General features: G+C 40.6%; 1 protein-coding gene across 1 annotated transcript in view; it reads right to left on the bottom strand.

The window, feature by feature from the left end:
- ST6GAL2 (ST6 beta-galactoside alpha-2,6-sialyltransferase 2) overlaps positions 1–27,869 on the bottom strand; it is a 175,445-nt gene that overhangs the window by 85,466 nt on the left and 62,110 nt on the right. Inside the window, exon 4 of the mRNA XM_048326734.1 lies at positions 25,033–25,098. The gene's annotated coding sequence lies outside the window, so the exon portion shown is untranslated. The remainder of the gene's footprint in view (positions 1–25,032; positions 25,099–27,869) is intronic.

Here is a 27,869-nt window from a genome sequence, read left to right on the forward strand (position 1 = left end):
CCACACAGAAAACGTTGTGACTCAGTTTCCTAGTGCTACCAGTTTTCTTTCACCTGGAAACACTGAGAACTCCATTTCATGCTTTCAGGCACTAAGTAAGTGTGAGTCTGCAAGCCACAGGAGCTGTGACAAGCTAAAGCCCCTACAGGTAAGTGCTGGTTACTATTTTTGTTTAAAAAAATTCTAAACCAAATCTAGCTTGATTCAGCTATAATCCAGTGCCACATGCTGGCTATCTAGTCCATCTATAGAGACACGTAATTAGGGTTTGTCCAGGAGGTATGTGACCAAGACATCAAAAACAGTTCTCCCAGTTAATTCTTTAAAGATTAGATATCTGGTAGCCCTGGACAGTAGGACATGGGAATCACTCCCTTTTTCCCTTGATCTTAAGCAATACTGTGTTCCCAATTCTAATGGCAAAATTAGAAATTATTTTTATTCAAATGAGACACTTTTTCAACCAGCAAGAAAATAATTTTATGAGTGTTACTCATTTTATTATAGGCATACAATAACTGCCTTTCACATAAAATAATTCTTAGACATTTACATTTGAAAAACAATATTGTAAATAATGGCTTGAATACCTCAGGGAGTGAGGATATAAAATCATAGCTTCTAAAATTAAGTAATGTTTAAAGCTAAGCATGGTCACAACGTCTTTCAACAGGTGTGAGGGTGCCCTAAAATAAAAATAACATTTTTTCACCTCGCTAGTTTTGAAGTGTGACTGATTGTATTTAAAACAAAAATTCAAAGAAGAGGGTTTTTTTTTTCCCATGCTGTGGTTATGAATAGCAAGTTTCATCCCTGAAAGTTGTAAAATGACTGAGACATAAATCTTGCAAAAGCAAAGTTTAGAACAAGCACAATAATTCAGACCTAACTGCATGGTCATAAATAGGATTCTTTAATGTATAATAGGCTCCAAAGTTTCATAACTCTCACAATAAATCTTGTTTTCGTCTGGAGAAAATGGCAGGGTCATGCTCAGATGTGGTCATTTAGATTTATAATTTCTTTTAGCCTGGTTCATAAGACTATTGCTTCAATGTCATTAGTGAGTTTTGTACTCAATATAAATCTTGGATGGAGTTTTTGCAGAAGGCTAATAATTTGTCCTAAAAACTCATGGTTATATTGAATCATTTTCTCACATCATTAAATTAATTTTGTTTTCTCTCAAAGCCTATAAAATCCTTTCTCACAACATTCTAGACATTTCAACCCTTCATGGAAAAGAGCCATATAGAGGGATTTCACATTAAGTGACAGTAGCATTAAAATCAAAACAGGAATAACTAAACAAAACAAATCAGAGGCTCCAGCCCCGTATTCAGTATGTATCATCAGTAAAAATCAGATGTACTGAGCAGTGAAGCAATTTGCAGGCAGGAGTTAGGAGGGAGAAAGCCTGGGATTTCCTGCCAGCTGCATCACAGAGTTCCTGTCAGATGCTGGCCTCATCATTCAGCTCTTGCAATGCTGCCAAGACCCAATATGCAAATTAATTAACCAACGCTTCACTTCCCCAGCCGCTGAGATTTAAAAAATGTTTCTGCAAGTACCTCTTGTTTCTTTGCATTCTAGGCTGGTGGGGGTCCTGTTTTTTCAGGTTCTCACCTCTGGCTTCCAGAACTGTAGGCATACCCCATTTTATTCCTCAAGAGAATTTATATTCTCACTCAATCTCCTGGCTCCAGGAGCTGGAGTGTTCACAAGATATGTATCATGAGGTCTGCAGTGGAACCAAGAATTGGTAACTAATGTCCTTGGTGGGTCCTGCATGCAATGAGAATTTTCTTCCACTGGTTGCATCTACTTCAGATGCATTTACAAGATTTCATTCACATTTGCAGGTCTCTGAACTGCTCAAGAGAAAGGTGCAATATCTGTGCTGTGCACAAAATGTGGTAACATCTAGCTTTGAAGTCTGCTCAGCTGTTGGCCAGACAGCTGATGAGGCTTATCCAATTTCCAGAGCCCTTCATCTGCTCTATGAAATGGAAAATAGCTGTATTTATATAAATAATAAATGAAATGGTAGGAGGTGGCACTTGAAAATATTTACTATGTTTCTTGTCCTTTATTAGGGCCAATAAAAACATGTTACTGTGTACTGCAAATGGTTTCCTCTATGCAGCTCTTCACATCAGCTTGTAACAAGAGGGGGTTCAGTTCCTGTGCTCAGTTGTATTGGTGCCTGTCAGTGTAAGCCCATCTCACTTGCTGCAGTGGTGGTAGTGCAAAAGAAGAGCCACGTTCAGCCCTGTGTCTGTCTCCTGCATGTGACTGCATCTGGGCTCCAACACACACGGGGCTTTCCCTTAACCTTCCCACAGACCAAGTACCCAGCTTTGGGAATAGTGCCTTGCAGTGGAGACGCATTTCTTATAACACTGACTTTCTAGAATTGTGTTCTTGCAAGATCTATCTGCATACATAACAACTGTTAATTAGGTCCTCTTTGATCTTTGCTCAGACTTCCACGCTTATTTCATTTTACTGCACTTTGAAGTAATTGTAGGCTATGGTATGGAAATATAGAAGGAAACCTCTCTAGAGAAGGGGAAATTACTGCAGTTGGAGAACCATAGAAAACTGAGCTACAAGGGATCATGAGAGGTTATACTCCGAAAGCATTTGATTTAGCACGGCTTTTGGAAGATTGCTGTAGTATAACAATGTCAAATCAATTTAAAATTTTTCTTTGCAGCACTATTGTGTTAAAAAGGAAGGATACTTGTTTCTGAATGTCTGGTGAAATAAAGTAAGTTGAATATTTCCTATTCTGAAATAGTTTTCAACATGTGGACTCTGCCTTTCTCCCCGCTTGAGGCATTCCATGGCAGGGCAACCTCAAAAAAATATTGCACTTGTAGTTACTGATCTCTTCTCAGAAATGCTAGAGAGAGTAGAATCAGATATGGCATACCACAAAATTTTATGTGGTGGTTTTGTAATGAGAGAAACAATACTTCTTGAAGTGGAAAGGGAAAATGGCCCTCTGGTGTGCTTTTTTACAGCAGCTGGGAAAAACTAGCAATATGGTAGAAAGTAATTTTATGTTTTGACCTCTCAAATTCCTTCCAAAGTGCTTTCATGTGCTGCAAGAAGTGAGCTGTGACCCCTACACCAATTATTTGAATTCCCTAATCTCTTTCCATTACTCTGCCAAATACTAGTTCCTTAATCCCTTCCCTTATTGGAGGGGAAAATCTGTCCTGCACCCACAGAGATTGAAGTGATATTAAAAGGCTGAGGAGAGAACCTGTGTACTCGTTTGCCTTTCAGCAAGGAATAAATCGTAAAAGCGGGAAACTGCCTCTGAGTGTTAAGGAAAAGAAAGAAGATATGACATGGGAGGGAACCCGATTTTGTGTGCCCTGTTGTAGCCCATAGGTAATTCTGCTGAGGCAGCAGTCACACAGGGTTCAGTGCCACCAAGAGTAGAGTTAGGCCGCTTCAGCTTGCCTTGTCTCTATCACAGTAGACACACATGAGGGCAGTTTATATTTTATTGCATTGTAGATGTGCTACTCTTCCTACACTACTTAGAGTCAGCCAGTAAAGATCTTACAAGGCAGCAGGAAAACAAGAGAAGCAAGCAGTAACTTAGCCACTAAAGCATATGTCCATAGGCATCTAAGCATTGTAAGATGATGAAGAGGTTTTAAACCTTTTGTTACTTTTCTGAAATGTCCTTTGAGCACTCAGGAACTGCCATGATGAACTGTAGCACTCAGAACCTCTCATACTTCTGGGAGCCCAGGAAAGTTTTCTGCTTTAACAAAAAAATCAACAAAAAACTGGCGTTTCATCTGGAGAAAATTATCACTGCAAACCAAATCCTGCAGCCAGGAGGAGTCCCTCTGTGGTCAGCAGGCCTTCTGATTCATTGGCAAGGTTAAGAGGACACCCCCCCCGCCCCCCCTTCTTTTTTCAGGAAAAGACACAGGTAAGCATGAATTAAGCATGAAGTAACCTGTGTGAACCAGCAGAGGCTCTCAGGTCCTGAAAATAGGAAAGCTAATTTTTACAGCCATAGCTGTATTGCAAACTGCACAACGGTCTCAGCATAACTGCCCCCTATCCCAGCCATCCCACCCTTCCCGAGGGTCTTGGGCTAAATGAGGCACATTTCGTCTGGTTTATAGAAAACAAGAACAAAATATTGGTTGTAGTAACAACTGGCAAGTTGAAGGAAGTAACGCCTGGATCTCCATAGTGGACAAAAGCCTCTCAGGGATAAAAAATGAACTATTTCCTCTAGCAAGGGCTTAAAGTACATCAGCCACTTCAAACTGGCCCGTGCCAAAACAGGACTTGTGTCCATTAGCGGTGGTTTGGTTGTCAGACTTGCTCTCGAATTCTCACTGCCAAGGGCTTCTGACCAACACAAAGTTGACTCTGAGTGCTGTATCCACCTGGCAACTGGCTCTGCCAGGATGTCTTCCACTCTGAAGCTGGAAATGCAGGTGCCAGCTCTTCAGCTGAAAAATACAGATGCTAACCCTGTTCCTCTCCTCTCATTTTCACTGAGTAGTCCTGCTTTCTGATATTGTAAGCACATGAAGCCTGCAGTAGGACTGGAGATCTGGGCTAAGATACACACATTGGACTGAGCAAGACCCAGAGTTTGTGGTGAGGCTGTGAAGCACTCTGGAGCTTTTTGGGAAACTGGATTGGGCACTTCAATACGTATAATAAAAAAATCAGAGTTACATTGGTACTTGCATTACAGCTCTATGTTAAGTGATTTCTAATTCTCGTGATACTTAATTTGCAATTGTCCTGCCTCAGTCATTTTATATAGTAACAGACAGACTCATTCCAGTTGTAGAAAAGGGACCATTTTGCCACATTTTTCAGCACAGGGAACAGAGAATCTAATCCCACAACTTTCACTGAATGATGAGCCAAATCCTCACTCATACAGGCAAATTACCTTTAAATGTTACTCATAGGTGAATGGTTGTAGGATCAGGCCTACAGAAAGCACTTGTTGGTTTAATTTGCTCTTGCATTGTCTTTAGTCAGTCCTGATATCACTACTGAAACTGCAGCCAGCCATCCTGCTTAAATCAAGTCCATGTGTTTTTGTCTCCACAACTGTGAGAGGACAAGTCATGAGCATTGTGCTCGCAGTAAAGCAGAATCTTCTCAGTGAGTAGTGTGTCAGTGGCAATACACTGAAATATTGAAACTGAGAGTACAGCAGGTATAGAGATTTTGACGGAAAATTAAATTGTAGTAGGCAGTTCTATTTCCTTGTCCCATCAATTACTTCTGTTAATGGTATATTCAGATCAATAAAACTATGTTAACTAAAACAGAAAAAGAAATTTCATCAGCTATGTTTGGAACCTATTCCTAAATCTTTCAAATTGCTTTCTGTAAATGAAGAAATGTTTTTGCCAGCTCTCATGGGAGTGAAATTTTCCTTTTTCAGATGAAAAAGTGACTTGCATCCAAGGAAGAAATCAAATGAATAGTGTGATAGGGTGCTGCTTTTTTCAGGAACCTTTTGCTCCACCTATATACATGTAAATACTGCTATGACAGGCGTTCTTGCTTTAATCACATTTTCCTTGTCAGCAATCCTCCCTTTTCTTCCATATCTATCAGTCACTTATGACATGTCTTTACTCATTATTGCCTGACAATACCTGGCCTGTGATAACTACCAATTTTCATGTTCGTAGCAATTACATCACTGTTGCCATCCACTGCTTTGTTGCTTTCAGGTTGCATTTCTGAGCTTATCATAAAAAAAAAGCTGCTCATCTATCTGAGAAGTCATCAAACAACATGTAGAACAACACACATTTATACTGGGAGAATGGCAAAGAGACATCCCACTGCACTAACACCACCACTATGGAGGCTAATGTTAATGCAATGCAAATAATATTCATCTCCACTCTCATTTGAGTTTCACTCAGATTTACTACTCAGATTGATCCTGCAGGAGTACATCTCAGATCCCTAAATAACAAGTAGTACTGACTCTCTGAGTGATCCCTTCAGTGCAGCTGTGTGAACAACAGAAATTCCAGGGGTGGATTTCAGAAATCGTTGGGTTGACTATATTTTAATTGCCTGATGTTCAGAGTCTTATTAATGAACATGTGTTTCTATTTCTATAAGGTCTTTCAAACATTTCTGGCCATGTGTATTATTTGCCTAGTAATCTTCAAGTGTGAATCTGAGGCGTGAATTTACCTATGTGATTTGCCAGTGGCAGGGGATGAGATGGGGCAAAAGGAGGTGAAAGGTTAAGGGGGTTGTTTTTCCTCTATTAAAGCCAGTTGTTTCAAGGCAGGAAATGTGGCCATGGGGTTGCAAGGCAGTGCTGTCCTTCCCTTCAGACTCAGGCTGGAGCTGAGTTTATCACTGCTGAAAAGAAAGGTACACACTACTGTGATCCAGACTCAGCACTGGAAGTGGTTTCTTCAAGAAATATTACAGTCCTGGAGAGCACATTGATTGTGAAAGTTCTCACACACTTTCACTGTAGTGTTTTTGTCCTACAGCTACCACCCCTCCTCATGCTATGTTGTTACACTGATCTGCCTTCAGCAACAGGGTCTTTGCACAGAAATTTTGCAAATCTACTGGCAAAGTTTCAGATAAAGTTCAAAAGAGGCAGATGATATTCATTAGCACATCGATTCAGTAAAACAATGCTTTTATTCATTCTGGGCCATTGAAATTAGCTGGCTGTTCCTCTTCTGACAGCAGTACGAAGCTAGTGCTTTCAGACCTAAGTTGCTCGGAAGTTACCAATTTTTAATATATCATCACCAATTTTCTTGACTGACTCAGTCTTCTGAGCACTGATTTGGAGTAGCCTGATCTGACCTGACCTTACCTGACCTGCTTTTCCTTTCTAAAAGAATTTTTTATTTTTACAAATCTAAAACTTTGGTTTCTAATTCTCTGTTATCTCAGTGTCAAATTATCTGTATGTCCTTCAATGCTTCAAAGCAGAACAAAATTCTCTCCATTATGATTCAATGCTGAAATATTGCAATGAGTAGATGGACCTGTCCAGACAGTGTAAAAGCTGTGTCCCTGGCCCTTGTAAGAAAGGAATAGAAAGGAGATGCTAGACTATCTTCTCATCTGATTCCTTTTCCCATCATGGCTACCAAAACTGCAGGGAGGAAAGAAGTAGGGAATGGAGGATCAAGGCAGAGCTCTGCTTATCCTTGTTCTGCTTTGCTGCTCCAGAGGGAGGTTTTCTGAGGAAGCCTGAGAAGATCAAAAACAAGTCAAGCCCTTAAAATTTTACTCTTTCAGCTATGTTGCCATAATAGTCTATTTTTTGTTACAGGATTAGAATGATGCAGGTCACTTCCTTTAGTGTCACTGCATAAGATTCATCCACTCAATTTATGCATCTTGCTTATCTATAAGCATCTGGTGGAAAAGTCCTCTAGTGAAAGTGCTTCAGTTAGCTGCACTGTCATTGGAGAGAAGATGCAAGATTCTTTGAGGACCTCAGACAAAGGCCCAACTCTGACACATTCATTAATGTGGAACTGATTCTCCTTGGCCAATTCCTTAGTTCCTCTCCTGCCATACTGTGTCAGCCCCATCTCCAGCCGCCCTTTACATTTTGCTCAGGTGTGTTCAGAGTCAGTTCCTTTTGGAGTACCCTCAGTAATAGTGGCCATGTTCTTAAAACATTGCTCCTTGGAGTCTGTGTCTCCCATTTCTTCCTCAGTTTCCCTTTTACCCTGGCTTGTGCTGCCAAATTAATGCCAGCTAAATCTTGGAGGTGGGACCAGTGGGCACAGTAGGGCATAGCTCCTGTGACAGGCAGTGGAGTTTCCTGGGAGAGTAACTTTAGCAGCTGGGTCCACTGAATGGGACTGTGCAGCCTGGACATGGACCCATCCCTTTCCCCTTCCTGTGCTGAGAGGAACTGCAGCTGTGCAGGTGGAGGGGAGGGCACACATCCTTAGAGCCAGTGCAGAGAATGGGGATGTCAACTGCTGCATGCTGCATCCCTGCACGGAGCTGCTGCTCTGGAAGGGGCAGGGGTTTGTTCTGTATTAGTATTATTTGTGACTGTACTTTGCTCCTCACCTTGAATAGTGTCATCTTGGGTCAGATCAATCACAGCAAATCATGTCATGTAAAGCATGAAGTGTAGGAGTTGGACAATATTAATTGACATTTTTTATGAGCTCCAGAGAGAAAACAATTATTCTATAAGCTAAAATTAAATAAAAATAAAATAAAATAGTTAAAATTAAAATTAATGTTTTGTGTCCTCCTGGTGATCCATTTTAAAATTGGGTTGCTGTCTCTTATAGATGAAATATTTCTGCACCTTTCAAACAGGGTGAAATTAACTTAGCAGGTCTTTTCTCTGTCTTGCAATACCCAAGACAACTTCACATCTCCAGTTTAAGACAAGTTCTGTTGTGACAGAGAAAAATACCAGACAAATACCTTCACTGAAGTCAGTATAGGATTAGGCCTCCATCAGTGGTGTCAGCCTATATGAATTTTAGGGTAGGACTTGTCCAAAGTCTACAGGTGAGAAAGACTTATTCCATGTTTGGGTATTATGTTTATTTCCTGACAGCAAACACTGATATTAATAATCATTCCTGCACAGGTTTGAAGTTTGGGGTTACAATCAATAATTAAAACAAAAAACATTTTAAGTGCCAGTCAGTAACAAACCCACAAAAGAATTTCTATTGCTACTGTATGGATTACATTAGTCTTTACACAACTTAAACATCTCAGCTGTTTGCAAAGCCCTGAGCACTGGCTAGAATAAAGTCTCAACATGGTAATTCCTCACTTTTTTTATAACATACAATTGCAGTTATTTGGAAGTTATAGCTTTGTATACACTAGTTAGTGATAACTTTTTATTTTAAAAATAATTACAGAGTTTCTGAATTATATGTACTGTCACCTGCTTAGTAGGGGGATTTTGACAAAAAAACATTCCTCTGCTTGTATTCAAGAGTGTGTAATGAACAATGGATGTTGCCAGAAGAAAGTAGAAAACTGTTATAAAACAAAGATGTAACAGTAATGCTGGAAAAACAGGATAGCAATCAGAAAACTTTTCTAGCAGACTGGCTGCACTGTTGGTACAAACTGGAGTAGTCCTTTGGGCTTTATAGGGTTGTGATTAATTACTTCAGCTGACAAACCCGACACATTAAATTTCCTTCTCATTCTCTCCCATCATCTACATAAGATAGTAAAAGGAAGAAATAAATAAGAAATTAAAAACATTGTCTTGATAGATGAAAATGAGCTCTGGTGCTCTGGTTAGTCCAAACACAGATTTTTTCCCTTTCACCTAGAAGCCAAGGAGCTGGACAATATAAAATTGGAATACCATCTTTTCCTAGCTGTACACCTAACATTTTATAAGGGCAGAAAATACTCTAAGAGCATGGACTTTAACACTGTGAAAGCAACAGGAAAAAACTTGTCCCTGGAGGGCAAGAATAAACTGAACTTTGTTTGTTGGCAAAAGAGAAAAAATAGTAGCCAACAACACATGAGTACAGTAGATTTATCTATCTGACCTAGCACAGGTGTGGTTACCACATCTGCTTGGGACTGTAAGCTTGCCATCCTGAAGAAATTTCCGAGTAAAAGAGCCCAAAAAAGCGTTCAGTCCTCCTCTGTGATACCCTGGTTTGACAAACATTTAACAAAACACTTCTCTTGACTATTCCATTTTGGCACAAAAGCAGGACATAGACAGCATTGTTTATCTCAAAGGAACAGGCAGCTGTCTTGGTAAAAGGTTAGATATTGAAGCACATGTATTTGAAGCACAAGCAGCAGCTTTGTCCCATGTCCCAGGGTCTAATGCTGACAAATGCTGCAGATACACTCAGGAAGGAGAGGCAAAGGATGAAGCTCTGAACAAGCTCAGTGGGCCTTTCACTGTGAGCATAGAACAATCTCAGTCTGAAGCAACTTTTTTTTTGGTTCTAAGTCAGGTAGGTGTGGGTAGAAAAAGTTAAATCATGTAAGTCACCTATGTAAAAAATGTAAGCAAAATATCTGGTTTACTTGTTCACAAGTGTTCAACGGCAATGGGATCATACTCTTGATGGAATTCAAAAGGACACCAGCTGATGGTGATTTCCCGCTCCCCACTGAAACCAAAGGATCCCAAGCCCGGAGGATCATCCTCTGACTGATTTTGCAACAGAACAGTCTGTGAACCATCAGAACAATGTCTACTGAGGGAACCATAGGAGTAACAAAGAGCTGAAGGTTGTAGCTGCTTCAGCTAGGCCTGCACAAGCATTTCTGTCCCTGAGATAAAGAAACGCAACATCTGTGAATAATCTAGACTTAAGATGTCATTGCTCATCATATCCTTTCCTGAGCATGGTATAAGAGGAAAACAGAAAAAGGTGAAGAGCAAGTCAAGAACCACAGAATGAAACGCTACATACAGATCCCTGGGAAGGGGATAGTGTTAAAAAGAGATGAAAGGTTTGAATTTGTGAATCTGTTGGATTAAGGCCCAAACAGTGGATTCCATCCTAGATGGAGGAGATCGACTTTGTCTGGCTTTGCAAAATTTTGTGAGCCAAAATTGCCAAGACTGGTCTGGCCCCGGGTCTAGAGCTCAGCCAAATGTTTGTTGATTTCACTGTTTAATTTCACTGGAAGTTCCTTTCCCAAACCCCTTAATTAATTTAAAGTTATGTGAAGTACTTCCAAAGTCATTCTGCAGATTGGGCAGACCTAAGATTTGAAGCGTTTTCCAAGGCATTCAGACAATGTCAAGCCCTACTGGAATCCCACCAATTGCAGTGTCACTAACAGACTTGCAGTGAACAGCCCTCAGGACATGACAACAAAGATATTTTACCCTTGACAGCAAATTCAGTAGCCTTTTTGTATTGTTTCCCTCCTTTCCTAGGAGCAAACAGGAATAGGATGCAAGCATGTAGTTGAGCATTAAATAATTAATTTCTATTACTTAAAAGAGGTGGGGTTTTATCCCTTGCTTAAAATTTATCACTTTATTTTGAAGAGTGTCTGCTTGGTATCTGTGGTTTCAGAGAAGGCTGTTCAGGTTGTGAGAAATTGTTTTCCTGGCTGTACTATGTATCTTCATAAAGCCAGCAATGTAGCTGCAATTCAAGGATCATTTTTCTTCCTGTTTTTGAAATATCTAGTTAGAAAGGAAATCACTCAGGAAGGAGTGCAACAAAAAAATTAATTATGGCAGAGAACTTATAATGTAATGGTAAGAATTGTGCTGGCCCTGTTGGATATAGACATGATTGGGAAGAAGAATGATCAGGAGGCCCACAGTGTTTCTCTGGGATCAGAGGCACTGCTCATCAAAGAAAGATCTCATCTGTACAGAGATTCCCCATGTGCTTCATCACTGGCTTTTCTGTGAAGACCCCAAACCTCACTTAGTGAAATGATCTCGTTATATTGGATACTGCTAATACTTGTAAGGGGGATTAGCACAAAGGCTTAGTTGGATTGTAGCAAACCACACAGATTGGACCCATAAGAATGAGACAAAGGCACTGTAAAAAACATTATATTCCTTAGTACATTACTCTGTAAATGCAAACAGAGGGTGACATCAATTCCTAGCTCTTAACTAGCTGTGTCTATGATGGGAGTGGGAAGGGACAGGAAAGTAGGACAGTGACAAGGATGTGGTAGAGTGATTATTGAGGATGTGTGTAAACTTGAGCTCTGCTCTAAATTATTATGTCCTGTTTAATATCAAATCAATAAAATATTCTGTAGAGGAAAAACAAAAGTAATAATTTTTTTAATGGCTGCCTGAAAACTGAGCAGAGAAACTGGTAGAATGAGTAGCAGAAATATACTCTTATCAGAGAAAAATGCATTCCGTAGGATACAAAAAGAAAATTCAATAGTTAGATTTTCCTGTGTTTCTTCTATCTATTTATTGGTTTATATTCTAGAGTGCCTTTTTTCTCAAAGCTAAACTTCACTTCAGAATGGCATAATGTGCTTTTCACAAATCTGAACATTTGGGACTGCAGAGTAAAAAGAGTACCACTGAAATGCCAGCAAAAGGTGTATAAACAGTTCCACACCATGCAAGGAGATTAGGCAGTCTTTATCCACACCAATGAAATATCAAAAGATCTCTTTCTGGTCTACAGTACAGGTGTGACAACCAAAGAATCTGAATTATTTTGTCTTCCAGTATCTTCTGTCACCCTCTTTTGGCACTGCACAAAGTAGATGATCTAGTGTTCACAGTTGTAAAGAGCTCTGCTGATATTACAGAAAAATAAATTTGTTGAAATACAATTCTTTAAATAACTTTGCTGGTAGGTTTACCCTCATGGAAAACTCGTGCCCACCAAAGTTGCTCTATCACTCCCCTTCTCAGCTGTACAAGGGAGAGAAAATACAATGAAAAGCTCATGGATTGAGACAAGAACAGGGAGAGATTTCTCACCATCATGGACAAAACAGTCTCAGCTTGAGGAAATTAAACTTGTTACCAATCAAATCCCAGTAGGATAATGAGAAGTAAAACCAAATCTTAAAATACTTCCCTCTCACCCCTCCGTTCTTCCTGGGCCCAACTTCACTCCCATTTTTCTCTAACTTCTTCTCCCCCCCATGGGAGACGGTCCTCCCCAAACTTCTCCAATGTGAGTGTTTCCCATGGGCTGCTTTCTACTTCCAGCATGAGTGCCTTCCACAGGGTGCAGTCCTTCAGGAACAAACTGCCCCAGGGTAGGTCCCCTGTGGGGTGACAAGTCCTGCCAGCAAACCTGCTCCATCGTGGGCCCCAGTGTAGGTCCCCCTTGGGGTGACAAGTCCTGCCAGCAACCCTGCTCCATTGTGGGCTCCTCTCTCCACAGGTCCTGCCAGGAGCCTGTGTCGCTGTGGGCTTCCCGTGGGGTCACATCTTTCTTCAGGCATCCCCCTGCTCTGTTGGGGGGTCCTTCATGCACTGCAAATGGATCTCTGCTCCACCATGGACTTTCATGGGCTGCAGGGGCACAGCTGCTTCACCATTATCTACACCACAGGCTGCTGTGGAATCCCTGGTCCAGCACCTCGAGCGCCTCCTCCCCTTCCTTTCTCACTGATCTTGGTGTCTTCAGGGCTGGTGGTTTCACATGTTCTCACTCCTCTCTCTGTCTGCAGCTACTGTTGTGCTGTAAATTTCCCTCTTCTAAAATTTGTTACCTCAGAGGTGATACCACTGTTGATACTGGGCTCGATCTTGGCCAGCAGTGGGTCTGTCTTGGAGCCAGCTGGCACAGGCTCCACTGGACATGGAGGAAGTGTCAAGTAACCTCACGGATGCCGCCACTCCCAGTCCCTCCCAGTACCAAAACCTGGCCAAGCAAACTCAATACAAATATGTGGCACTTCTTATCTCAGAGGGCATGTACCAGACAGGTCATCCTGCAAGCACCTAGACACTGTAAGCAGCTGTTGAGAAAATGATTTCATTTTGCTGATGGCAATTGAGTTGCTTGAATTTGCTCATTTCTGCCAAAGGTAGACCATGGTGTTCAAAAGGGGGGGTGAAGGGGGGGCTGGGGCGGAAGCTGATAAATACAATTACAGTAGGAGGTGTGTGCATGTTAATTGCCTTCTAGCTTCACCAAGGAAAACTACTATTGACTAATATTGATTAAGTGGGATGAAATCCTCTTTTATTTTTTCTCTGAAGAGGGAACCGAATTGGTTCTTTCATTAAATACTAGAGAAGAGGCCTGTTCCCAAACTATATACTGCTCAGATATTGACACTTCCCACTTCTGTTTGTGTTTGTCTCCTTTTGGTGCCACTGCTTTCCCAAAGAAAAGAACTGATGGGGAGAAGTTTAGAACCCCACTCGTGATATTTATAAAACAACCAGGCTATGTTGGGCTCTTCATCACAATCGGCTGTTCAGTGCCCTAATTAGACTCTCTAAACCCATTCTCCCAGCACAAGAAAAGTCACAAGGTTATTTGCACTGTGGTCCCAGGAAAGACAATCAGCTAAGACACTGACTTGCTAATTAGCAACTGCTACTTCAGGCTTACTGGTTTGAAAGGAAGAATCATTAAAGTCAATTTAAACAAACCTTAAGACCACATTGTTTTGGGTTTTTTTGTTTCTAGGTAGTAAGCTCTTGTAATCCTCTGAGCTCTTTGTCTCTATTACATTAAATTTCAGTCTTCTAAAACTGGTCCCTTAACTCTGAGCAGATCAGAGTGTGGTGCCCTTGTTTTCTTACTGATGATTGTGATGTAGGAGCCCACAAGAAGTAGATTGGGTCTAATTGGTTCAAAATAATATTTGTCCAGCTTCCTGGTTTATCTGAGGATGTTCCAGCTCAAAGCTACCTCATACCTATAGAGTAGCAACCTGTAGATCTCATTTCTGAGAGAAGGCCGTTTTGCTCTTCCAAAATAATGCTTCTGATGCAGCCACATTAATACTGTCAGTAGTAACCCCAAATTACTCTTCCTGGATCCCAGAATGTGATGCTCTTATTCTAGGGGTTTTTTTCCAAGAAACATTCTAGGGTGGGCTGATCATTTCAAAATATTGTGATTTATTTTGGAATAAAGTGCTCACTGGGAAGACAATGCCATGCAATTTCTGTGCATTAACAATCCTATTTATTTTTAACCTAATAAGTAGATATTGCATTAGGAGAGAACCTTTCCGAGTCACCCCTATATTTTAAGTGAACTTTGAGTTTATTCCTTGACAGTTCAGCATGAAGAAATACCTGTTTCTGCAGCTGAAAAAATGTGTGAGCAGTTATATTAGAAAACTGTAAACAGAAGGCTGGGGGTCACACATTGGGCTGGAAACGTAAGGACATTTTTAGTGGGTAAAGTGCAGGAACGCTCAGGGAAATGAATACATTCAAAATTCATATTCCACTGAAGACTGTCACTACCTCCTTATTAATTCCAGAAGGACTGAGGTTGCATGGCTGTACAAGATGGATTTGAGGTAAGGCCTTCTGGATGCTGCCACTTCTGTGTGCTTTGTTCAAAGGAACGTACTTTGTACAGGAATTTGTTCACTCCTGCATGCAAATGGATTAAAAAAGAAATTAAACCACCTTTGCTTATCAATTAAATTAAAATATTGATATACATATTGCCTTTTCTTTTACCTTCTATCAAATGCATCAGTTCTGGGCCTGTCACTACAAAAAAGACATTGAGATTCTGGACCATGTCCAGAGAAGGGCAATGGAGCTGGGGAAGGGTCTGGAGCACAAGTCCTGTGAGAAGCAGCTGAGAGACCTAGGGTTGTTCAGCCTGGAGAAAAGGAGGCTCAGAGGGGGGACCTTATCTCTCTCTACAACTGCCTGAAAGGAAGTGATAGACTGGTGGGGGTCAGTCTCCTCTCCCAAGTAACAAGTGATAGGACAAGAGGAAATGCTCCCAGGATGTGCCAGGAAAGGTTTAGATCGGAAATTGTGATAGCATTCTTCACTGAAAGGGTTAGTAAACATTGGAACAGACTGCCCAGGGGAGTGGTGGAGTCACCATCCCTGGTAGTATTTAGAAGATATATAGATTTAGCACTTGGGGACATGGTTTAGTGGTGGGCTTGGCAAGGGTCAATGGTTGGGCTCTGTGATCAATTCTATGATTCTGAGTACCAGGGAGCTGCTAGAATATGGAATTGTAGGAAGAATTTCTCTGTGACACTATAGTACCTTTCCATATTTGCTTTTGTCGGTCTCATGGTAATATCCAGGGACTTCTTGCTGCTATACAGATTCTTAGAAAGGCGTATGATTCTCAGTAGGAGTAATGGAAGTGACAGTGACAGAGCAAATTACAAAGGTAAAAGAAAACCCTGCACAGGAAGATTGTGTTACTGAATTAGGCATATTATCTATTATCATTAAAATAACTATAATTTATTCAATCGTATTGTCACCAAGACCTGGCTAACTTGAAAGTAAAGTATGATGACACACAGAAATGGGGTTTTATGATGTCTTCTCTGTGACCTGAGTGAGTTTTGATAATTCCAGATAATTCCTAATGGATGCTGAAATAAACCTAAAACCAGAGTTCTTTTCTCATAGCATTCCCTCATAGCCACATTACACCTGTGTTTCTAGAAGAGATCAGTGAGTTTTAGAATCCACCAAGAAACAGTTGATTTTTTTTTGCTTTTGGAGAGTGAATGTTGAATGTATGCCTGATACCAGCAGAAAAAGTGAGTAGGACAAAGAATGGCACCCAAAATTCCCTTTTGTTTCTCAGAACATGGGCTGAATAAACAAACATAGTTTGCAGCTTAGCCTGCAACCCAAGCAGTTTTGCTTAGGGATTTCTCCCTAAGATGTGTGCAAGATCATAATTAATTCCTTTTAAATTTGCCTCAAAACAAATTTCCCCAAGAAAAACATATGGATTACCTTTCAGGGCCTTCAGCACCTGTTTTGATTTAAATTTTGATTTTAAACTTTCTCTTAAATCCTTCTTCCTGCCACTCCAAAGGAGCTTTTTCTGCTCACCTATTGCCTGCATCCTCACAATTCTGACACATGCCATGTCTCCTATCAAAGCTGCTGGGCTGTAACCAGCACAAACCAGCCCTCATACCTTAGTGGGCTTCAGAGCACCACAAAACTCGGTCACTGTCATAACTGGCTGCTAGACCCTCCTCTGAAGGTTGAGAGTTAGTCTTGTGCGTTGGAAGGGCACAGGCTCTGTCTGCCTTGCTGTCCAACTCTATGCTTGTGAGTTGGCGTTTGTCTGGAGAGTAGGCTGGCCTTAGAACTGATTACTTGCTTCACTGATTTCTTTGAATCTTTACATTTAAATATCTTTCTTTCTTTTCTTTTTTTTTTCCTTTATTCTGGCTCAGTAAGTCCAATCCATCTCCCTGTTAGCACCAGCAATCAGACTTGCCCTTAACTTTCTCTTTCCTCTGCTCCACAGGTGTGGGAATGCAAGCACAGCCAGGCAGGGGCAAATCTGATAAAAGAGATGGGCACCCAAGAACTGCAGGTGGAATTAAGGCAGCTGCCCCAAAACATTGACCCAGAAGCTCTGCTGATCTTCACCTTCCCTCCTCAAGCCTGTGCCTCCTGGGAGGTATCAAACATGTGAATCTCCTCCTGTTTTCACATTTACCATTCAACCAGTTTCTGTGCAAACTGTGGTTTTGGCTGCTACTTTCCCTCCAAATGTAATGGCAAAATTAGAAGCCTCCACCTCTTCCCTCTTGTATATCCCACTGGGTCAGGATGCTTGCCCAGAAGTGGCAAAATCAGGCCACTTATCTTCTCTACCTGAGACCATCCATACTTGCAGACTATTTCTGCAGTACTGTAGTTAGGTGTGCCATCAGTGAGAAGGGCAAACTGCTTCCCAGGGCCTGCTTTGAAACCCTCCTCTGTGTTCTGTTCATCTCTCTGAGATTCAGAGGCTGTGCCTTTCCCATGGCAGTAGCTTGGTGTGCTGGGTGCTGCATAGGTGTGTGGCATCCTACCTCCCTGAGCAGCTTGGCAGCCTCATGTTCCCTGGCACAGCACAGGCTGTCCTGGGGCTCAGCACGTGCTTTGCAGGGTGGGCTGTCCCGGACCTGTACATAGCAATGCACTCTCTTGAGGTGCCCAAAACCTCTATAGGCAAAAAGAAGGGAGCTGCAAAGGACCAGTCTGACCAATTTTAACACTGATACCTGATGGTCTGAATCACCAGAAGCTAATTCTTGCTATTGGGTGAAATTATCAAATTTCAAATTTGTATTGTTTCAATATTTGAATATTTCAATATTTGAAATTAATATTTCAAATTGAGCCAACCAACTTCATGATTTGACAGCATTACTGTGTTCTCTGCAAACTGGATATCTTGTGGAACTACGGCATGGGTGGAATCATGCCTCTCCCCATTCCCCAGCTGTTTTCCTTTTGGGAATATTATAATTTCTCTGCCTTCTTCACCATCCCTGCAATTTCTCAGCAATCATTTCTGGGACAACTTGGTGTTGTTTTACCTGGTTTTGTATGTTTGGTTTTTTGTTTGGGTTTTTTGTTGTTTAATCCTCACTTGAAAAGTCTTCTTCTTTCCAATAGACCAGAGTGAGGACTTTTAGCCATTCTTATTGAAAGGCAAATTGAGTAAAAAAAGTGAAGAGGTTTTCTCCTCCACCTTCAATAATGAAATATCACCAAGGAACTCTGGATGCAGAAAACATTAAATAAAAGGATCACTTTCAAAAGCACCAAACATAGCCTATTGAAGGCTTCAGTTAAGTACTTAATCGTAAGGAGAAGTAATCTTCTTTGCTCTGAAGGATCACAGCCTTCCTCTGTAAAGGAAGGGCCTGGCCCAAGGTGTGTTGCTGTGACAAGCAACAAAGGTGAAAATGAGTGATTATTTTAACAGCTTCTCCCAATACAATCTGCATCTACCTCTGCCTTTCTACTTGCATTTCATGTGAGAAATACTTCAATGCTGTGCCTGTGAGTGAAAGGCTTGTTTCAGAAAGTACATCTAGTCACTGCTGCCAGCAGAAATAATAAAGGTGACAGGCTTTCCCATATGAAGACACACTCCTGTCATGTTTTTATAATCATTGCTCTATTTTAAAAGGAAAAATCCTCCTCCTCCCACTCATCATGTCTGCAGGACCAGATGCTCGTATTAAAAGCTGCATTACTCATTTAGGCTTTTTCCTCATCTCTTCTAACACAAAACCTACAGAACTCTGAATTTAGAAAAACAAAATGCTGTAGTAAATTAAAAAATACCTTTTATTCTTCTCATTAAAATCCACATTGGACCCCTGCATTCACAGTCCATTCAGAGCCCAGGAAGAGTGAGACTCCTGCATGGGGCCACACAGCCATGGGGAAGCAGCTTCTTAGGCTGAATAGAGGAGTCGGTTCCTGATGGGCCCTTAATGTCACTGTGCCTAATCTTTCCATGGTGGTTTTCCTGCCCAGATACACATGGGAGAGGTAACCCTAGGAAGAAGTACTACAATCCTGCCCTTGCCCTACATGCTCTTTGCTGATCATCAGAGGCAATCTCTGCTCTTTTTTCTCTCCTGATTCTTCTAGTGTAGACTCAAAGCTGGCTGTATTGGTGGAGGCATTGCCGTCGCTTCAGGGATCTCAGGTCTGGCTCTGCACAGGTGGAGGCAGAATTCCTTGCCATGACTTTTATTACTATTATTGTTATGAAACACAGATTATTTAGTTTATTTTTCTGGCAGAGCTCTGCCAAGGCAGCACAGGTCTGCCATCCAGCTCCTAATTTCTGTGGTCAACAGATGCCCTTGCTGCATGTCCTAGTACTTGCTAATCTTTCAGTCATTACTTCTTTATTTACTTGTTTTTAGCCCCAGGGTGGAGGTATGTAAGAATAATCAGATATTCTCTTGTGATGGAAGCTGTTCCTGCAGGAAGGTGAACTTCTTTCTTAGAATGCTGGTCATTGAAAAATAGGCTGGAAGGGGGATTTGTAGTGAAGGCAAGGTGTTCCCCATCTCCATTTCATGAAGCTTTATCTGTGTGTATGAGAGAGGCTGGACCAGCCCCTTCCTCTGTGCTGGTGCAACTGAGAGTAGCAGGAGGTCAGCCCACATTTTCCTTGGCTGAAATGGGCTCTGCCACAGCATTAGCAAGGTGGAACAAGTTTTGAACTCCCTCCTGTCTCCTTCAGCATCACCCACTGCTCTCAGACTGCAGAGAAGCCAGGAAAAAGGCCAGAGCCATGGAGAGGCAGGGACAAAGGAGCAGGGCTTTCCTGCAAGTTTCTGTTCCTACCTCCCCATGGACTGAAATAATTCACAGGGAAATTCATGATTTTGTACATTTACATCTCCATGAAGTATTCTTCAGAAATCAGTTCTGATTAAAAAATACAAAGAACTACTTGTATTAAGTGCTAAAGAAATACTTTATTACTGCTGACATACAGATAATTGAAGCTATTTGAAATGTATAGCATATTTTAAATAAAAGCACCACTGGTTACATGAAATATCTCCTGTTCCCCACACAGCCTCCCCTGTACTTGAGACGACAATGTGGTGGTTTCAAAAGCATGTCTCTGTCTTTTCCTGTCCTGAGAATACCTGAAAACAGAAGTTTTTCCTTGTAAGGAACAGGGTCAGATTGCTTCTTGGCTGCCTACATTTCCTATTAACACATAAATAGGCCCAAGTCCAGACAGTTTATCTGCACTCAGAATCCTACATCTTGATCAGTTCCACTCTATTTTAAAATTATCAACATTTTTACTCTGTTTTGTGCAAAATTGTAAGATTTTACTTGGCTGACACCTACTAGAGTACAGTTCTATTTCTGATGTTCAGTCTGCTCTATGACATCACCTTCAAAGCAAATAGGAAAAAAAGGTTACTCCCTTGAGCAGGAGGTACAAGCAGTATGAAATAAATAAGAGAAGTTAACCAGGTTTTGATTTGCCAAGCTATAAGGATAGAAAATCTCAGTGTCTGTCTGTCTGCCTGTCTATCCAGTCATCTCACTTTCAGTGTTTTGACACACTTGGACTTTACTTTGTTAAACCAAACACAGATCAGTGTTACAAAATTAAATATTAGGAAATTAATATAAGGAACTTAAATAAAGGGAATGCTACACAGATTGAGCTGAAAAAAAAAAAAAGGCAGATGAAAAACGGTAAGGTTAAGTGCAAAAAAAGTATCAAAAATAATTTCAAAGGAGATGTTTTAAAATTGCCATGACAGCAGCCTTTCAGCTCTGGGCTGAAGAAACAGGGAAGTTACTAATGATGCTCCCGATACTTCTGCTTCTACAGTCTAGAGTTCTGGCTTCGACTTCAAAGGCAATGATGCTCACACCTTCTTTTTGCAGTATAAACTTCTATTCATGCTCAGTCTACAAAGCAACAGGTAGCTATGCTCTTTCAAGTGTACCAGAAGATATGCAAAGGAGAACTTCCCACTGAGATGAACTCAGCTCAAAGTCATCTGCCCAGGCCATGGAAGGCTCTTTTCTGGATCTCTGTGCAGCTGCTGTTGCAAAGCTGATTGTTAGAGCTGTGGCTAGGAACACACTGATATGCTCCCAGCAAGCCGTCAGTTTAGCTGGTGCAAATGGCTGAATCTCCCTGACATCAGTGGAGATTCAAACATTTACCCCAGCACAGGAGTTGAGCTAACAAATTCGTTCCTCTCCAAGGACGGTGTGGGGTGTCTGGTCCAATCAAATCTGCACTAACCTTAAGCTCCCTCATTGCAGCAATTATAGAGGTGAAAATATCTTACCCAGCAACAGTAGCAGAGTAACGTAGGCATCAGCATCAGGCCTGAACTCGAAGTTGGCTCAGGGCTGCTGAGTCTGTGCCTGCCTTTGACTGCTCCATGACCCCGGGTGGCTTCTGTGAGAGCATTTGGCCACCAGGTAATGGTGCTGCATGCCTATTTTATACTTGAAAGACCATATTTATGCATTCAATGGAGATGAAGTAAGGAGTGAAATTTGTGAAAAACATCTTTTTTGCTGAACTTCTGTTATTCCATGAGTAAAATTACTGTAAAATTGCAGTATTTTTGGAAAATTGTCTCCCACTCACAAACCTCTGAATATTTCTTTCTTTGCAGTTTTGTGTGAGATGTTTTCATGGAAACTTTTGAAGCAGATAGTCATTTCTGGCTGTATTTTTATTCCACTTGGGCAATTATTGATCACATGGTCTAGCTTACAGTTCTCTGATTCTCTTGCATTAAGAACGGCAGGTGAAACCATGCTGACTTTGTTTTCCATGAGGGTATGTTATATTGTGAATCCTTCTGCTAGATAACTAGGTGGTAATTAAATCACCCGTCTTTAATAGTTGAAGCAAAAGTGGGACATGACTGCTGTGATTCACAATTAACTGTATATTTCCTTTTCATTATCAATGCACACTATGCTAGGTGAGGATTTGATGTGTCACATCTATAACATGTATAGACCTTTCCTTGGTCTAGAGGCATCTGCATTTTCCTATCTGTGTCTGTGTGTGCTGCCCACTCCAATATTTTTACCACCCACCTTGCCTTGATCTGACAAGGCTGCCTTTCCCTTACACTGCTTTCAGTACCCTCTTCTTTGTGTGCCAAGTTCTTTGCACTTAGTACCAAGAGTAACTTTTCACTGAGCATGAGTGAGCACCTCTCATGACACAGAGGAGTAATTGCTGTACCAGGATTTGCTGCATTGTCAGGAAAGGAGAGAAATCCTTCATTTTCAGACGGTTATAGATATCAAAGGCTGCACAGACAGGTGCAGAGGAAGCAGATGTAACATCAGATGCCTACCTTTCTGTGAAAATGTCCCAGAAATGCCAAAAACTGTAGGGTGTAGGCACACATTGCAAAGAAATCCTTGGATACATATGACTGTGTATAACAAGCTGCTTGGGACTACGGTTCCTGTTGAGTTCAGAGGTTGGAAAGTGCTACTCCTTGCTAAACTGCTACCAGAGAAGATCTTTCAGGTCTCCATCAGGGGTTCCATGCAAAGCAAGAGGTATTTCAGATTGATCTTGTGTGGCAACATGGCTCTGGGAGCTGAGAGATGCAGGTATGAGCTGCTTCCCTGGGATGCTCCAGTATTTCACGTCTCTGCTAGAAATAGTGATTCATTTTATGTTTTTTTATGACTCCAAGCGTATTGAAGACAAGCCACTGTGCACGCAAACTAAAACACACTGGAATGAACCTGGACCCTTTGGCACATTATTGGTGTGTGCTGAAAGTGTGAAGTTTGAAGACCATTTTCTCTTTTATTCAGATATAGTAAGTGTTGAATACAACCTCCATCAGCAGGGAACGAAAAAAGTCTACAACAGCGGAGCTAACAGCCCAGGACACTCATGTGGGAGTTAGGAAGCTCATATCCAAATCCGTGGTCTAAATCAGGCAGAGGAGGGATCCCACATATTCACTGATGGTTTAGACTATCAGGTTACTGTTGAGCACCTCCTGTTTCCAAACAGAACTGTTCCAGTTCCTTATGGTAATGCCAAGATACATGCACCCACGTAAGAACGAAACATGCACATACACGCAGATCTGATGGCTTTAAAGATGACTTAAAATGTGGAAGAAAAGCATTCAGCAACTGTCAATCACTCAGCATCCTTCATCTGAACAGTAACATCAGATTTCATTAAAAGCAGGCTGTTGACTATGTAGAATGGAGGCTATAGGATCTTCCTTGGCCTAACTCAGAGCATGCCAGCAAGGAAGTGTTTGCTTGCAGTCAGAACACTGAATACACTGGCTGATGAAACTAAAAGGTGCTACATTTTCTCTTCATGCTCTTGGTCTTCAGACTCCAAATGCATGGTTTTCATACTAAAAAAATACTTTCACATCCAACTGATGTTGATTAATTTCCTATAATACTTAATATTGTATTACATGCTAGATTTTCTTGGAATAGATGTATATTTAATCTCCTTTCTTTTGCAGAGCTTGAATTTTTACTTTCCTCCCTTTTCATCCTTGCAAGAATATATTTTACTCTTTCTGACTTCTCCCCATCCTACTTCATAGATAAAAGGACCAATTTTTGGAGGTAGTGCACTGCCTAGAAAGTATTTTTTGCATCAATAAATTACTTGTTCCTTCTCAAAGAACATTTCTATATCTCTTACTGACCTCTTGCTCCTGGTGTGCTTGAAACATTTATTGGTTCTCTCACCATTACCCCACTCTATGATCTTTGGGATTTTCCACTTGATTTCTCATGTTCTTCATTTTATTCTTACCATCTTTGTAGTCTATGGCCAGACATTGCTGCTGTTATGGCCAATAGATGAGGTTACCAGCTGCATGTCTATATTTGGCAGAATTGATATATATGTCTCTATTTTTTCTATAATAATATCACTTAGAGACTGGAGCTCAAAACTGCTGCCATAATTTCACCTCCAGTCCTTGCCCTGAATAAGGCAGAGTCTGAATAGGCAAAGACTGGCACCATATGCATGAAATTTAAATTTGCTTTGCTTTGCTTTACTGGAGTGATTTTCAGTCTAAGCATGAAGGAAAATCAGATAAATATTTATCAAATTGATTCTTATCTGAAACAAAACATATGCTTATGTATTTGTCAACAGGAGCACAGTAATATAAATAGCATGATGGCACACACTAGTATGAGATCCAGCTCAGGAAATGTTTGATTTCAAATATTTATGGAAAAGTACTATTGGATCTTGGCAAATATGGCATATCTTAAATCCTAACCGTACAAATATTCACCCAAGGATGAGTCTTCAAGAGGAAGAAAATGCACATAACTACATCAGATATTCGAAATGAGAAGTCTGGCGTTTTCTTGCTTGGCCTGCAGTAAAGAGAAGCTAATAGTACTTTTGTAGAAGTGCTTCAAATCACAAAGTATTTCTGTTGCTAATGATTTCAGTAGTATTATATTTGTTATAAGCAATTCATTAACACTGCCTTTTCCCATCTTATCATAAACTTTCTGACAATGAAATAGCTGAATGTTGCTCTTGAAAAAGGAATAAAAGAAGAGAATTGATCAAAGGTTATCACAATGTTAAAACTAAAAAGATACAAAAAGCTCTGGTTTAATACCAGGAAATGACATATGTTTTGCTTGTTTTACTCTCTGGAGTGCTTCAAGAGAATTAGCAGCCAAACATTGCCAAAGCCAACAAGACCAGCAAGAACAATGTCCATATTTAGGGGACTTTGTGGAAAATACAGGAAGGTTTGAAAATCCTGATAAAACTGACCCGGAGGCCAGCACCCACTCCTTGGTTTTTCTGCCAGGATCCTGGGAGACTCCACTCATTCCAGTGATATTTTTCAAGTCTGAAGGAGACAACAAAGACAAGTTCACCCCTCTAACAGACAGCCCTGTGTGTGCTGCTGCTGTAGTCTGGCAGAACACTTTCACCAGCAGGTTTTCCACACTGAAAAATCCCACAGTGTTTTCTATTCACTACACTGTGGTCGCAGTAAGAGAACAGCAGGGTTACACAGCCACCCACTTACCCTGCTCCTCTGTGTCCTGGGAAGCCAAGATGCCCTCCACCATTTAAAAGGTAACTGGAAACTGGCCTAGAAGAAAATGATAAAAAATGCAGTTTAACCACTGCACAAAATCATGCAAAAAATATAAAAAGTACTACTTGTCTGGCTATAATTTTAATGAAATACAAGATGGTGAGTTTGTACAGCTATTTTCATGTACTGGAAAATGGTTTTCATTGTTTTCAAGTGTTGGTGGTTCAAAAGGGGAAAATGCTAATATTCATGAATTGTTACAGAGAAAAAATATTCTGGGGGATTTTGATTGAGTGATATGCTGGAAACCAGAGGCGTAATGAAGAATGTTCGTAAACAATAATGCACTAGGATAATAAATTGCATAAAGAAACTAATAGGTTTTAAACTCTGAGAAGGCACATGAAGGGTCATAGCTATGTGCAGTTTAGAGAGTTTAGGGTTTACGGAGAAGGGTATGAATAACAATTTGAAAACACTGTTTATCTTATAATCATCTCAAAAAAAAAAAAACACAAAAGAACTGCCTGTCTAGTTTAATCTAGCCTTTTTTCTAGAAGATCTGAGCAAGTCTGTCACTACAGGTAGTGAGTATTCACTGTGGTTTTCATGTACAACTGAATGTTCAAAGACCTGAAGCAAGAAGTTATCGGTTCCATTTTACAGCAAGGGGGAATAAGAGAAAGAAATCGAGTTTGTACAATAGAAAGAGGAATGGATAACTAAAAGGATTTTTACCCTGTTTTTCTAAGGGAACTAGACTTATCCTACTATGCTTCCTGTGCTCTTTGGTGTCTGTGAGCCGGACATATAACTTTAGAATGTGTTGATTAATTTCAACTTAATGGGCAGAAAGGTAGAATTATCAAATGTATTGAGTTTCTACTATTGCCAGAGATAGAGCATTTGAACTCCCTGTGAGTTATCCCACCACTACTAGACACCAGGAATGCATACCCAATAGGGAGAGTATGGATGAAAGTTAGAGGCAACCATTCAGTGCAAACAAGTTCTTTTGTTCTCAGTGCTTCTGGGGAGAGTGACAATTCTTTTGTTAACTTGAAGCAAAAAGATGGCTCTGTCTCAAAGTGGAATCCAAAATGGATACAAGCTCACTGGTTAGCAAGAAAACCACAGAGACGGTTCAAGGCTTATAATTTCCATTTGCACTAATTGGGTTGGTCTTTTAGGACAATCAGTTTTGTTTCCCAGAAATTCTGGGGATAAGCGGATGATGGAGAAATAGAGAAAGTGGACTGGTCTATATTCAGGCTGAAAGAGAAAGGCGAAAAACAGGATCATGGAAATAGTGGGAACAGCATGAAAGTGTGACGTATGGCTATTTCACAGAGACACACCTGAAGGGATTAAAACAAAGATGATCATACCTAAAGGAGCACCAGTCAGCAGTGGCGGACAGCAGTGAAATTTAGGAACTCTGCCACACTATATTAAAAAGTTTTTATGCCTACTCTATGTTTCCTTATGAAGAAAGTACTAAAACTGATGCTGAGATGCAGCAGCAAAGACCTTTAAAAGTGACAAGTTTTAAATGCAAAATAGCACATCACTTGGGGTTGTCCTAGTAGCTATCAGAAAGGGACCTTCCTGGGCAAATATCCTGTGTCTTTCCTCCTCCACACTGATGGGAATTATGTTTTGACAGGTTCAGAATTCAGAGGAACAAGATGAGGAGTACCTGACCAGATGACAGCCACCATCCAAATGGAGCAGCATGAAAGGAAAATTACATGGTGCCCATTAGAAGAGGAGAAATAGCTCTAGTGCTGCCACAAAAAGACCTCCCAACGACAGCTCAGTTGATAGGTGCCACTTCTCAACAGCAGGTCACCGAACTTTCAAAATTTGTCCCAGACAGAGGGTAAGAAGAAGAAATCCAGCGTGGAGGCTGGTCTACCTGGGGTACACATAGGACTTACAGACAGCAGTACTTCTCTGAAGGATAAGGTTAAATTTTCTACGACAATTGTAAGAGGAGCAAATAACAACACAGCTGAACTATAAAACTTATCAAAGTCATTATCAAAAAAGGGGAAATGACTGATCTGTTTTTGTAAATCAAAGTTGAGCTTCATTGCTTTTTTACCCTCAAGAGATCGTTAGTTGCTATGGAGAGCTTCTACACAAATATGAGGTTGTACATAGAAGTGAGCACCTATCTTACAAAAAAGTCTGTGAAAACACAAACATACATTTCACAGGAGATCAGAAAGAATTGTTAATTTAGGTGAATAATGACTGCTATGTATATGTAGTGCAGCTTTAAGAAAAATAAAGGGTATGATTTATTAAAATGTGACATTTGCAGATAATAGATTTGATTTGCAAGGTAAGGCTGCCATTGATATAACTTTTTGTCATTTATCACAACTGCAATAAAACAATGTATAACACAAACTGTTTTAAAAAATAAATGCATCAGCTTTAGTAAAAGTATTAATTACTATTTTGTGCCTGACACCAGAATAATCTGATTATCCATTTTTTCAAGACTCAAAGACATGTTTTTAATAAATCATCAAAAAGCACACTCTTAGTTTAGAGAAATAACCCTCTAAGCAGGGAATTATCCGGGGTGTTTCTTCATTTTCCATTACCACGGTACTCTTTCTGATTTCCATCTTGATTAATTGGAGCTGAGATTATTGTTATCATGAAGTCTTTTCAGCTCTTCCTGGAAGGCAAGTGTGTGGAATATTGTATTTCCATCACCTTATGGTAAAAACTGTGTATAATTTGGGTCTGGAACCTCAACAGAACAATTACATTTGTAAGCAAAGAATCGCGTAAGGTTTTACAGATAA

This window comes from Corvus hawaiiensis, chromosome 2 (assembly GCF_020740725.1).
Source record: "Corvus hawaiiensis isolate bCorHaw1 chromosome 2, bCorHaw1.pri.cur, whole genome shotgun sequence".
NCBI classification, from domain to species: Eukaryota; Metazoa; Chordata; class Aves; order Passeriformes; family Corvidae; genus Corvus; species Corvus hawaiiensis.